Below are 14,175 nucleotides of genomic sequence, written 5' to 3'. Positions count from 1 at the left end.
GATTTCAAAGGATGCCTCAGAAAGCCTCAAGGCCCAGGCAGAGAACAGCTACCACAGAAATCCCCCAACCAAGGCAATGTCCAGTAGAGTTGTGGGGTCAGAGCCACTGCAGAAAGCCCTCATTAAGGCAATGCCTAGTCGAGCCATGGGAGTGGGGCCACAGCAGACAGTCCCTACTAGGTCAATGTCCAGAGAGCCATGGGGTTGGGGCCACCACAGAGAGCCCCCACTGGGGTAATGCATAGTGGGATCAGGGCTACCCTTGAGACCTGTAGAGCCATCAGCATGCAACATCAGCCTGAGAGAGCTGCAGGCATCTGACTCCAACTCCGAGAGAAGCTGTGTGGGCTGCACCCTGTGAAGTCATGGGGATGGACCTTCCTGAAGCCTTGGGAGCCCAATCCCCACCCCAGTGTGTTCAGAAGACAGGATATGGAGTCAATGATTATTCTCAAGCCTCAAGATTTAATGTTGTTTGTCTTACTGGGTTTTGAACTTATTTGGGACCTATTACTCCTCCCTTCTTTCCTATCTCTTCCTTTGGGAATGGAAATGTCTGTCCTACTTGTATTTTGGAGACACCTAACTTGATTGATTTCGCAGGTTTACAGCTGGAAAGCAATTTGCCTCAGGATGAAATACACCTTTGATTCTCAGCCATGTTTGATATTGATGATACTTAGATGAGGCTCTGGACTTTAGACTTTTGAGTTGGTGCTGGAATGAGTTAAGATGTGTGGGCTATCGGGATGCAGTGAAGGTATTTTGTATGTGAGAAGGGCATGAATTTTGGAGAACCAGCAATGAAATGCTGTGATTTGCATGTTTGTGTTCCCTTCAAAATTCATGTTGAAACTGAATCCCCAATGCAACAGTATTAAGAGGTGGAACATTTAAGAGGTGATTAGGCAATGAGGGCTCTACCGTCTTGGATGGGACTAATACTTCATAAAAGGGCTAGAGGAAATGGCCAGCCTTTCCCCCACATGAGGACACAGCATTCAAGGTACCATCTTGGAAGGAGAGCAGCCCTCACCAGACACTGAACTTGCCAGCACCTTGATCTTCAACTTCCCAGCCTCCAGAACCATAAGAAATAAATTTCTATTATTTATAAGCTATCTAGTCATAGGTATTTTGTTATAAAGCAAAGATGCATTAAGGCAGAGGGAACATGCTTATGTTTTTGAAAGACAGGTTGAGTTAAGAGATTCCTTCCTGAAACTGATAGTCAGTTGAGATCATTGCTGTATTTTCAAGTGCCTCAGTCAGCTGTATGTTCAGAGTCCTAACTAGCCTGAAATTATCCCTCAGGGCTAAAATATCAGGTTTTTAGAGCTGAGAAGAAGATATTTTTAAATTTTTAATTGAAATATGGTAAAAAAATTGTTCATTAACCATTAACTTTATTCATATATCAAGAAAAGAAACCTATTTCATATTACTGAGCATATTTTAAAGCCATAAAATACCTTATTCTCATGCTAAAAAAAATGATTTTCAGAGTTGAATGAAAGTGAAGGATGGATTGGAAAACCATTCAGAGTCCAGCTTTTGAGAGTGATGTGCTCTAGAGTTGGACATTCTGAGATTCTAATGGTTGCATGATATTTGACACTTTACTGAACTTCTCTAAGTCTGTTTTCTCTTTTGTAAAGTGAAGAAAATAATAGCACCTTTCACATTGGTTCAGGAAAAGATTAAACAAGAGAAAACATCTAGAATTCTTGACACACTGCCTGGCATATAGTAAGCACTCAATAAATGCTAAATATAATAAATAGTTATATATTAGTTTCCCCTTCTAAAGCTGGAGATAGTATTATTGACATCAAAACTGTGGTACACTTGTTCCATACCAACCTTCAATTGCTTTTCTTTTTGCCTTCCAGAAAGCCTGAAAGAGAGCACCTTTAAATGTGTCCATTTATATATGCATATGCATGTTATGTATGTTTGTGTCTATGTACATTGCATGTATTTTTGACACAGTGGCCCATGCACAAGGTATAGAATTCAAACAGATTTTATAGCAGCATTTCTGAAAGTATAGTCCAGGGCCCTCACAGGGTTCCCAAGACCCTTTCCATGGGTCCACAAGGTGAAAGTATGTCCATAATAAGACTAAGATGCTATTTGCCTTTTTCACTCTAATTCTCTCAAAATTGCACAATAGTGTTCTTCAGAGGCACCATGATGTGTGATATCACAACGGACTGGATGCAGCAGCAAATATGAGGATCCAGCTGTCTCTCCTAATCCAGACATTAAAGAGATTTATAAAAATGTCAAACAATGCCACTCTTTTCACTAGTATTTGTTTTACAAAATATAGTTATTTTTCATGTAAAATGTTATGTTAACAAATAATGGGTTTATTATTGCTATTTTTTAATGAATCTGTAAATACATATTTTTCAGATTTCTGTGTCAATTTCTAATACAGTAAATATTGATAGGAATTTTACTCACATAAACAAAAATTCTTGGGCCTCTTTAGTGACTCTTAAAGAGTTAAAGGAGCCCCGAAACTAAAAAGTTTCAGAACTACTGACATACAGTGAGAAATAAGTCTCTCTCCCAATCCTAACTATCCCCTAGGCATACAGTTTATCTCTTTAGAGGCAACCACTGTTACCAGTTCCCTGTATGTTATGTGCATATATAATTATGTGCATTACATATTTTTTCTTCTTACAAATGGTAGTGTATTATGTACACTAACTGAGAATTTAAAATAGGAAAAACTAAAGCTATCATCATTTAATTATACTTTCCAACTCTTCCTTTTGCTGTACACTCTTGAAAACATGCTGCATATTTTACCTTCCAGATATCACTGAGGCATTCAGGACACCCACATTTATTTAGATATCTAGCAGCCAATGACAGGGTAAGAGAAATCAATATCATGTCTATGACTACCAGAAAATTTCATTTTTAACTTTTCTTAACATCACTTTATCTTTGAACTAATAAAATAGTTCTAAATATGTTAAATATCTAAATAATTCTCTCCTCTTTCAGAGTTTGAAAAACATTCTCATTCTTTCTTTTTCGTTTTTTTCTTTCTTGTTACTCCTCTGAGATCCCCCACAAATGAAATCTCCCATTTTTGTCATCTATATATGAGAGTTGCAGTGAAGGGCCTCCACATACACATATACAAAAACATACAAGCAAGCCTGACTTTATAATATAGCACGGATCAGAACAGAAATGTATAAAAGTCACCTTAGAGAATGAAGATCTTCTAGTCCAATATAACCCAAAAAGATGTATTCATTTATCCAAAGAAAGAATCTCTTTTTAACTATTTCTGGTGCACTCTTCTTTATTCATAAACTTTCTAACTTACTGATTTTAACTAAGTTGCTGATTCTCTTTTTAGCTGCATCTAATCTGCTCCATAACTCTTCCTTTGAGTTTCTAATGTCAGTGACTACCATATTGTTCTAGAAGTTCTATTTGATTCTTTTTTCAAATCTACCTAGCTTCTTCTATTTGTTGAGCTTTGTTTCTCTTTTTTTATTCCTTCATTAATGTATTTATTCATTTTGAACATAGCTATTTTAAAGACTTGAATAATCCCAATATCTGAAATTCCTAGCAATTAATTCTGTGGACGTTTTGTTGGGCCTGGGTTAAGGGTAAGTCCTTCCAGAGAGATTTTACGTATGCTACTACCAGATATCCAAATATTTACATATATGGTAATTTCTTGGTTTGGATGTTATTAGAGCATGTGGACAATACAAATATGAACCTCAAAACCATGTGAGACTAGTACTATAGTTATACTACAGTACTAGTATAGTACTAGCATTCATTCATTAAGAAACACTTTTCTTCAAGTCAGTGTCCAGCCAAAAGTAGTCATTTTCTAGTTCTCCCTGTTCACTACTGTTGCTGCCTTTGTAGGTCTCTATGCATTGGCATTTCAATTTCATTTCCACTGAACCTAAGGCCTTAGAAAGCCATTAAACCCCGAGCATTTGAGACCTACAACCTTTCCAAGTTTTCATTTTACCCTCAAGTTTTGGCCCTGGGATTTTTCCTTTCTTTTGTATAAATTCAGCTATGCATTGAAAAAAATACTTGTTGTACTCTGTCTGGCATTTCTGGGTGTTTTGCACTGGAAGAGGTAATGGATAATCTAGTCCACCATACTGCATGAAATGGAAGTACTCATTATTCTTTGTTGTTCAAGTGTAGGTCACCTAAGACAAAACCAAATTTGTCCTCCAAATTATTTCCTCTTCTCAAACCTAAATCACTGTATTTCTTCAACTTCGTAAGCAAGTGGAAAGACAGAATACCTTATTAACTGTATTATTAGCAACTTAATTTCAACATTCTGCTTCTTTTCTTTTTTCTTTTTTTTTTTTTTTTTTTTTTTTTGAGATAGAGTTTCGCTCTTGTTGCCCAGGCTGGAACGCAATGGCACAGTATCGGCTCACTACAACATCTGCCTCCCACGTTCAAGCGATTCTCCTGCCTCAGCCTCTCGAGTAGCTGGAATTACAGGTGCCTGCCACCACTCCAGGCTAATTTTTGTATTTTTAGTAGAGACAGGGTTTCACCATGTTGGCCAGGCTGGTCTCAAAATCCTGAACTCAGGTGATCCTCCTGCCTCAGCCTCCCAAAGTGCTGGGATTACAGGTGTCAGCCACTGTGCCCAGCCTTCAACATTCTTCTTTTATGAAAAACTATAAATTATGAAACTGGCCATGTTTTCCTCTTGCTTAATAAAGTGTGCATAACTACAGCAGACATGTTAAAAATCTGTATTCAACATTTCTATTCTCAGCCTTCAGACAATCATGCCATCAGCACATTCTTCCTCTGGTCCTTCCCCTATGCAGCACCCCATTTTATGGTCCCCTCCTTCTCCCTCTCCATGTCCCTATGCATCCCCATCTCCAGCTTCAAATTTCTCTTTCTTTCTGTCTCTCTCTCTCTGTCTCTCTCTCATGCACACTAGATTAGCTCTCTCTCTGATTATTTCCAAATGAATATATACAAATTCATCATATGTATGGCTTTCCCATTAGCATAGTCTATCTTCCTTACAAAGCCAAAAAAAAAAAAAAAGTTTTTCCAATATTGGCTCAGCCCTATATTCTCAAGACTAGTTCCCATCCCCCTTAAATTCCTTAAGAGGTCCTAGACTGACACTGAATCCACTGTGACCCTGTTCATACTTGGTCTTGAGCTAGTAAATCATCTTCCTCTCCTCCCACCCCCTGAGAAAGTCAGTTTTATCTCCCTCTTCCTACATTTCTGATTCCTCCTTGATCTAAATCAGTGTAACCCTGCCACTCTGCCAGCTGGAGAGTCTAAACTAACCTCTAAATGGAGGTGAGGACAACTAGCAATTACCATGAAATACATGTAGCAATCAGTGGCCTGACACTCAGAGATCTCTAACTCTGGCTTATAGACCATGGAGCCTTCAAGGACAAAATTGAGAGGTTTTAGGGTGATTTTTATTATAAAAATAAAAAGCAAGACCTTGTAAACAAATACTTTACGTAAGCCAGAATGCTCAATCATCATGACCTTTAAATTCCATAAGTTACCCAAATGGACCTGCAAGCATTTATCTGAAAAATATCCTTAAATCTTTGGGGAATATTGGCTACAAACCCTGAGATAATACTAATTCCTGAAACCCATAATATCACTTTAAAATATGCCAGTCTGAGCAAAGGCTTATGAGACTCAGGTGACAAATGGAGTTCTAACTCAATGTCACCTCAGAGTCGAAAGGCCTGCACTCTACTAGTAGCTCTGTGTCTAACTTGTTAACCCTGTGGCCCCAATTTCCTCCTCTATCAAGTGAGGGTTAATGCCTATCTCATAGAATTAGTTTAAGTATTAAATGTTTTACATAAAAATATTTCCAAATGTTAATAAATGTGAATAAACACAGTACTCTTCTTGCACAACCAAACCAAGCTTTACTAGTCAGTTTGAAGAAAGAAACCCAGAAAACAAAAAGGGAAAAAATGATTGTAGAGCCCTATCCCTACCCCCAAACAACTCTCTGCATTACATCATTATTTTTAGGATTAGAAGTAATAGATGTAAATTATAGTAGGCTGCCTGGCATTCACCAACTGGTAACTATTATTTGTATTACTAACAGCTTAAGTCCCAAGAATCAATTTATTCATTGCTACTCATTGAGTACACATTTACTGAGAAATGATGCCAAAACATTTAGGTAAGTCCTTTGAGGAGAGTATATATCTTTCTCAAGAAACTTATTCTTGGCATTTTAGAAGGCAAAATGTCAGACTTTCTTCAGATTAGACAAACAATATTAGAAAAGACCATCTATAACCATCTATAATCACTAAATCAGGCAATTTGGATAGAAAACAGATTAGCAAAGGTAGGAGGAAAACCCTTATATTGAGTATAATATTTAAAAATTACAGCTATACCATCTACAATTTCCAGCTATATATATAAAACACTGATGAATTGCCATTAAAACTCCTTAAAGAAGGGGATTTTACTCCAAATAAAATTATTGAAATGGAAGCACAAGGCCATAAATTTTGGAATTTTCTGTCTCCAGACCATTTTATTTTCCTAACCCAGAGCCTAAAGGGAATGAATGTTTGGTGGGTAGGGTGGGGGACAAAAGGATACAAGAGAGACATGAACACTGAAGGAATCGAGGTGGAGTGGGGGCCTATATCTAGGCTTGGGTAGGAATGGAAGGGCTGAATAGCCAGAGACGTAGATGAGGGCACCAAGCTCCTAAAATGTGTGGAAAAGGATACCCAGATGTGGGAGCAAAATACAGAAAAGGAGCTTCAAGTCAAAAATTCTACTGAAAGCTCATTCTGCCTTCTATGTGTATCCCAGAAATCTACTTCACATGTCCTTGCTTCCTAACTCACTGCCAGAAATGTGTGAGTCATTCCTGACATTTTCTCACCCTCACTCAACATACTTTGTTATCTGCCACATCCGTAGTTCAGGAATCCATCATCCACCCAGCTCATCTGCCCTGCCTCACAACTGTCTCCTTGCCTCTGAACTTGCTCCTTTCGCCCTTTGCCACTTCCAGCCTATGACCATCCCAAATCACAAATCTGATCCATGTACCCCCATGGTAAGGTCCAAACCCCTTAACTGGGAACACAAGTTCAACTATTTATTCCTGGGAGCTCACAGCTGGCACCTTGAGATTCTGCTACACTTTGGTGTAAAGTTCTGTAGCACAATAGATGAGATTGCAAGAGCAGCATTTCTTAGAATTCATCCAAAGAAGATAAAAAATGCTACAGATTATACAGTTTTCCCATAGAATGATGATTTTAAGTAAATCATTTACAACTGAGACTATCTGTATATCCCTCCTGTAGTGGTTCACTTTCAAATGCAGTTCTTCCTGTGATCCACTACGGACACAAAATCCAGAATGTGCTATTAGCTGAGACATGTGAGAAACATCTGTACTTTCAATGAACTTATGCAATAAGCATCCCATACTGCATAACTTGCCATGATTATTGTTTCTTCATAGGACATTTGGCAATATTTTCCAATATTATTTCCTGACAAAGAAAAAAAGTTTTATTTAATTTCATGCCATTTTCCTTTGAATTATTATTTTAGCCATTTAGATCTGCATTGATAATTCAGCAAGAACGATATGCTTTTTATCCATGGTGTATAACTTTTTGTTTTTTGATATTACAAGCAAAAAATTTAAATCCAGGCACAGTGGTGCATGCCTGTAGTCCTATATGCTCAAGAGACTGAGCTGGTAGGATCCCTTAAGACCAGGAGTTCAAGGCCAGCCTGGAAACATAGCAAAACTCCATCTTTAAAAAAAAAAAAAAAAAAAAAAAAACTAACATCACTCCTAAAAATATGTTCATGAGTTTGGTGAAATGTTAAGACTTGATCCTGACTTGAGGACTGCAGGACTTTAATATTGAAATGACTGTTTCATGTTCTAAGCACCTGTTGTCAAGGGTCTTGCTAATCAAGCTGGCCTCATGCTATTCTTACTTTATATTTCCAGATACTTTATTGTGATTGCCAATTTTATGTGTCAACTTGACTAGATACAGGGTGCCCAGATATTCGGCTAAACATTATTTCTGGGTATGCCTGTGAGAGTATTTACAGATGAGATTAGCGTTTGAATCTGTGGACTAAGTAAAGCAGATTGTCTTCCCAAATGAGGATTGGCATTGTCCAATCTATTGAGGGCATGAATAAAACAAAAGGTTGAAGAAGGGAGAATTCACCCCTTCTGCCTGACTGCTTGAGCTAGAACATCCGTTTTCTCCTGCCCTTGGTCTGAGACTTACACTATTATTTCCCCTGCTTCTGAGGTTTTCAGATGCAGATTCTATTACACCACTGGCTTCCCTGGCCTCTGAACTTATCCCTTTCAAGGTCCTTTGCCATCTCCAGCCTTTGTCCTAGGTCTGTAGCTTGCAGATAGCAGATCATGGGACTACTCACCCTCCACAATCATGTGAGCCAATTCCTCCCAATAAATCTTTTATATTTAGATAGACAGAGATAGATAGATAGATAGATAGATAGATAGATAGATAGATAGATAATAGAGGAGATAGATAGATAGATAGATAGATAGATAGATAGATAGATAGATAGATTAGATAGATAGATGATAGATAGATAGATAGATAGATAGATAGATAGATAGATAGATAGATAGATAGATAGCTATAAAGACATATTCTGTTTCTCTGGAGAACCCTAACTAATATAGATTTTGTTTGTTTCTGAGATTGGTTCTAAGGGAACAAAATGCTACAGATGAATTTTCTGAATTGGTTCCAGGGTTCTGGAATTGGCTCCCTAATTTGATTAGATTTGAAGATACTAATGACTATTTTCAGTAGTAAAGAGAGCACTGATAATTCATGGCATACTCTGGCAATAGAGATACACAAAATATCTGCATTGGATACTCCTAGTCAACCACTTATAAGCATCAAAAAAACATGGTGACTGTGTATATAATATATATATATATGGAGAGAGAGAGAGAGAAAATTTTGGGAAAACTGGTGACTATAATGAGTTTGGCTGTTTACACCTAATATTGCTGACCAAAATGGTGTAAGAAAAGGATTAATTCAGGAATTTGAACTCTCAGCTTGAGCACTGCATAAATGACTTAAAGGCTTCTATGTGTGCCCTGAAGGAAGCCATTATTTTCTAGAGCCAAAGAGCTGAGATTGCTGAAAATCAAAAACAGAATCTCATCTTGCAACTGGCTGAAATACAACACAAGTTAAACTACTAGCCTCGCAGGGTGTCTACTGTTAAAGTGAGGACATAAAGTAGGAAAGTGTAGAATCTTATAAATCGGGATGGGGACAGGTGAGAAAACTTTGATGATGCTGGGAACACTGAGTTCCTAAATTCTAGTAGTTTTTTTTGCCAGTAGAAGAGGCTCCCCCACTTCACAGCAGAACAGCCTTCCCACCCACAGTACAAGTGGCCTCCCAACAACCAGTGGTAGCACTTACCCACCCCCAGTGGGAGTGGCCTCTCCACCCCAATCAAAGGGATTAACCCTGAATTTCCTAGGAAGTTGTCATGCCACCACCCCAGGCAACTGCCTTGCAAGGCTGCTGATTCACCTCAGGACCCACCCTCACCACCTCTCTTTGCTTCTATTCCTATAACTACATTTGTCCCAGTATGCCCTGAAAGGTGAGGTACAAAGTGTGACCCAAGAGGAGGTGTGCTACACTCCAAAACAACTACTTGAGTTTTCTCATTTATACAGTCACAAATCCAGAGAACAAAAGTGGAAATGCATATTAAAGGTTTGGAGCCAAGCATGGTGACTCACACCTGTAATCCCAGCACTCTGGGAGGCCGATGTAGAAGGATCACTTGAGCCCAGGAATGCGAGACCAGGCTGGGCAACAAAGTGAGACCTCATCTCTATGAAAAAATTTTAAAAATTAGCCAGCATGATGATGCACACCTGTGGTCCCAGCTACTCAGGAGGCTGAGGCAGGAGGATTAACTGAGCCTAGGAGGTCAAGGCTGCAGTAGGCTATGTTCATACCACTGCACTCCAGCCTGGGCAACAGAGTGAGACCCTGCCTCAATACAAAAAAATACAGTTTGGGCAAATGGTGGAAAGAACATAAAGTTTAATGCAATCAAGTTTACTGATATGGGCTCACTAAGCAGAAATTCTGCATTAAATGTTGAGCTCAAGGAATTAGAAAGGGCTCTACATTTTTGTTGACTGATCAGCTGAAACATGGACCAAAAGTTGGCCCACAGTGAGGGAATTTATATATCACACCTGCATTGGTTTAACGTAGAGGAAGAGATTGACGGGTTTAGGGAAATTGGAATCTTAGAGTGGATTTGTCATTTAAGTCCTGCTCATTCACACTGGGAGGGTCCAGAAGATAGACCTTTCACTAATACTGTGAGAAATAAATTTGTGAGAGGAGCCCTAGCATCCCTGAAAAGCCTTGTGATTGCTCTTCTCTGTAGGCCACACCTCACAGTGGAAGCTGCAGCCACTGAGTTAAGAATTAAATGCAGTGAGAGTAATTGGATCCTGGGTGGCAGGGGCCAAGCAGCAACACTTAACTGCCAAAGACAAGGCGGGCGTGGTTACCATCATGGACAGCAGAGTCACAGCAGCAAGCTGAATAGTCTGACATATAAAACCTATGGCATTGGCTGGCTGATCACGGTGTTCCTAGAAGTAAAATAGGTAGTAAACCTAGTAAATTCTTACTTGATCTGGATAAGCAGAAAAGTTCTAGGTTAAGTGAACAAAGTCTAACCTGTATCATAAAAACAGAGAGCCAAACCCCTTCAATCAATTTCCAAATGAGATCGTTTTTGAATGAAGGGGAGGTCAGGTCCCCTTGAAGAAGGATCCTATTCACTACTTAAAAGTTATATTAATACACCTCCCCGCCTTATCCAAAGGGACCTTTGACCTTTTACCAAAGCAACTGTACACTGGGGAAAAGGAAATAATTGGACCTTTTCAGGACTACTGGACCCTGGCTCTGAACTGACACTAATTCCAGGCGACCCAAAATGTCACTGTGGCCCTCCAATCAGGGTAATGGATTATGAAAGTCAGGTGATCAGTGGAATTTAGCTCAGTTCATCTCATAGTGGGCCCTGAACTATTTCAGTGGGTCCCTGAACCCATTCTGTGGTTATTTCCCCAGTTTTGGAATGCATAATTGAAACAGATATAGTCAGTAGCTGGCAGAACCTACAAACTGGTTCACTGACTTGTAAAGTGAGAGCTATCCTGGTGGGAAAGAGCAAATGGAAGCCATTTGGAAAAGGCTTCCACTTTTCCCTAGGTTTACTACCTAGGAAAATAGTAAACCAAAAGCAACACAACCTTCCCAGAGGAATTGCAGAGATTTGCACCACCACTAAGATACTTCAAAGATGCAGGGGTAGTGGTACCCACCGAATCCCCATTCAACTCACCTATTTGGTCTGTGAAAAGACAGATGGGTCTTGGGGAATGACATAGACTATCATAAGCTTAACTAGGTGGTGACTCCAATTATAGCTACTATAACAGATATGTTTCATTGCTAGAACAAATTGACACATCTCCTGGTACCTGGTTTGCAGATATTGATCTGCCAAATGCCTTATTCTCCATATCTGTCCATAAGGCCAACAAAACCAGTTTGCTTTATTAAGGCAAGGTCATCAGTACAACTTCACTGTCCAACCTCAGGGGGCTGGTCTCTCCTCAGCCCTTTGTCATACATAACTTAGTTCTCAGAGATCATGGCACCTTCCCTTCCACAAGATATCTCACTGATCCATTACACTGATGACATTCTCTTTCACAAGATATCATACTGATCCATTACATTGAGGACCTAGTGAGCAAAAAGTAGATTCTACTCTAGGCTTATTGGTAAAACATTTGTGTGTCAGAGGATGGAAAATAAATTCAACAAAAATTCAAGGGCCTTCTACCTCAGTGATATTTCTTTTTTTTTTTTTTTTTTTTGTTCTCTTTTTGAGACAGAGTCTTGCTCTGTCACCCAGGCTAGAGTACAGTGGCATGATCTCGGCTTACTGCAAGCTCCGCCTCCCAGGTTCACACCATTCTCCTGCCTCAGCCTCCCAAGTAGCTGGGACTACAGGCACCCACCACCACACCCAGCTAAATTTTGTGTATTTTTAGTAGAGACGGGGTTTCACCGTGTTAGCCAGGATGGTCTTGATCTCCTGACCTCGTGATCCACCCGCCTCAGCCTCCCAAAGTGCTGGGATTACAGGCATGAGCCACTGTGCCCAGCCCTACCTCAGTGATCTTTCTAGGGGTACAGTGGTATGGGAAACATCCAAACATCCCTTGCAAAGTGAAAGATAAATTCTTGCATCTGGCCCCTCATACAACCAAAAAAGAGGCACAATGCCTACTGGGCCTCTTTGGATTCTGGAGGCAACATATTCTCATTTTGGTGTGTTGCTCCAGACCCATTAACACTTGAGATTTTGAAGTAAAGCCCTGCAGTCCTGCACAGATAACTTCTGTCTTGTTGAGAAAGCTCTCGGCCTCCTACTGAGCCTTAGTGAAGGCTGAAAACTTAACTGTGGGTGACCAAATTACCATGTAGCCTGAGCTGCACATCATGAAGTGTTATCTGACCCACCAAGCCATAAAGTTGGGTGTACACAGCAGCACTCCATCATCAGATGGGAGTGATGTGTATGCGACTGGGTCTGAACAGGCCCTGAGGCACAAGTAAGTAATATGAAGAAATGGCCAAATATCCATGGTCCTCACCCCTGCTCTACTGCCCTCTGCCAACCTGCACCTATACCCTCATGCAAAGTTCCCTAAGAACAGCTGACAGATAAGAAGACCCAGAACTGTTTACAGATGATTCTGCATAATACACAGGCACCAACCAAAAGTGAACAGCTGCAGCACTACATCCCCTTTCTGGAACATCTGTGAAGGATACTGGTGAAGGGAAACAGTGGGCAGAACTTCAAGCAATGCAACTCGCTGTCCACTTTGCTTGGGAGGAGGAATGGCCAGACATAGAAGTATACAGTAATTCATGATCTATGGCCACTGGTTTAGCTGGAGGGTCACTGACTTGGAAAAAACATGTTAGAAAATTGATGACAAAGAAATTTAAAGAAGTGGTCTGTGAACAGACCTCTCTGTATGGACAAAAAAAAAAAGTGAACATATTTGTGTCCCATGTGAATGTTCACCAAAGGGTGATCACAGCAGAGGGGTATTTTAATAATCAAATGGACAGGGTGACCTGTTCTGTTGATACCAGTCAGCCTCTTTCCCCAACCACCCCTGTCATCACCCAATGGGCTCATAAACAAGGTGGCCATGGTGGCAGGCATACAGGTTATGCAAAGACTCAGCAACATAGACTTCCATCAACATTGACCTGGCTACAGCTACCACTGAGTGTCCAATATGCCAGCAGCAGAGACTCACATTGAGTTCCCATAATGGCACCATTCCCCAAGGTGATCAGATAGCTACCTGGTGGCAGACTGATTACACTGGATGGCTTCCATCATGGAAGGGGCAGTGTTTTGTTCTTACTGGAATAGACACTCTAGATGCGGATTTGTGTTCCCTGAACACAATGCTTTTGCGAGAACTACCATCCATAAGCTTACAGAATGACTTATCCACTGTCATGGCATTTCACACAGCATTTTTTCTGATCAAAGAACTCACTTCACAGCAAATAAAGTGTAGCATGGAATTCACTTGTCTTACCGTGTTTTCCACCATCCTGAAGCAGCTGATTTGACAGAATATTGGAATGGTCTTTTGAAGACTCAATTATAGCACTAGTTAGGTGGCAATATCTGCAGAGCTGGGCAAGACTCCCCCAGAAAACTATATATGCTCTGAATCAGCAAGGAATAGATAGTGCTGTTTCTCCCATAGCCAGGATTCTCAGGTCCAGGAATCAAAGGATAGGAACAGGAGTGTCACCTCTTTTTGTTACTCCAGTTACACCAGTAAAATGTTTCCTTCCTGTTCCTTCAACTTTATGTTCTGCCTGCCTAGAGGTCTTAATTTCAAAAGGAGAAATGCTTCAACCAGGAGACAATGAACAACAATGGTTCCATTGAATTGGAAATTAA

At 40.0% G+C, this 14,175-nt stretch overlaps 1 protein-coding gene and 1 pseudogene across 4 annotated transcripts in view; both read right to left on the bottom strand.

Moving 5' to 3' along the window:
• Positions 1-14,175, bottom strand: part of TNFSF4 (TNF superfamily member 4) — a 305,662-nt gene that overhangs the window by 214,728 nt on the left and 76,759 nt on the right. The gene's annotated exons all lie outside the window — the stretch shown is intronic.
• The window catches only part of LOC101145256 (centrosomal protein of 57 kDa-like), a 52,325-nt pseudogene that overhangs the window by 24,623 nt on the left and 13,527 nt on the right, over positions 1-14,175 (bottom strand).

This window comes from Gorilla gorilla, chromosome 1 (genome assembly GCF_029281585.2).
Source record: "Gorilla gorilla gorilla isolate KB3781 chromosome 1, NHGRI_mGorGor1-v2.1_pri, whole genome shotgun sequence".
In the NCBI taxonomy this organism is placed as follows: domain Eukaryota; kingdom Metazoa; phylum Chordata; class Mammalia; order Primates; family Hominidae; genus Gorilla; species Gorilla gorilla.
This window is presented reverse-complemented; position numbering and strand designations above follow the sequence as displayed.